Below are 222 nucleotides of genomic sequence, written 5' to 3' on the forward strand. Positions count from 1 at the left end.
CCTGGCTGCTCCAGATGTCCAAGGTGAAGTGTATGGTCACCTGCGGACCTGCCTTGTGAAGGTCCTCCCTCAAGTGCTCCCTGCATGCTTCGTATAGGGAGGCCACCACCATCCTGCTGAAGGCGGTGCGTGCAGGCACCTGGTAGGATGGAGCCAGCAGTGCCAGGAGCCCCCTGAACCCTGGCCGCTCAACAAAGGTGAAGGGCTGGCCACCCAGAGCAA

The sequence above is a fragment of the Gavialis gangeticus genome, unplaced genomic scaffold (genome assembly GCF_001723915.1).
Source record: "Gavialis gangeticus isolate Ggan-Ray unplaced genomic scaffold, GavGan_comp1, whole genome shotgun sequence".
In the NCBI taxonomy this organism is placed as follows: Eukaryota; Metazoa; Chordata; order Crocodylia; family Gavialidae; genus Gavialis; species Gavialis gangeticus.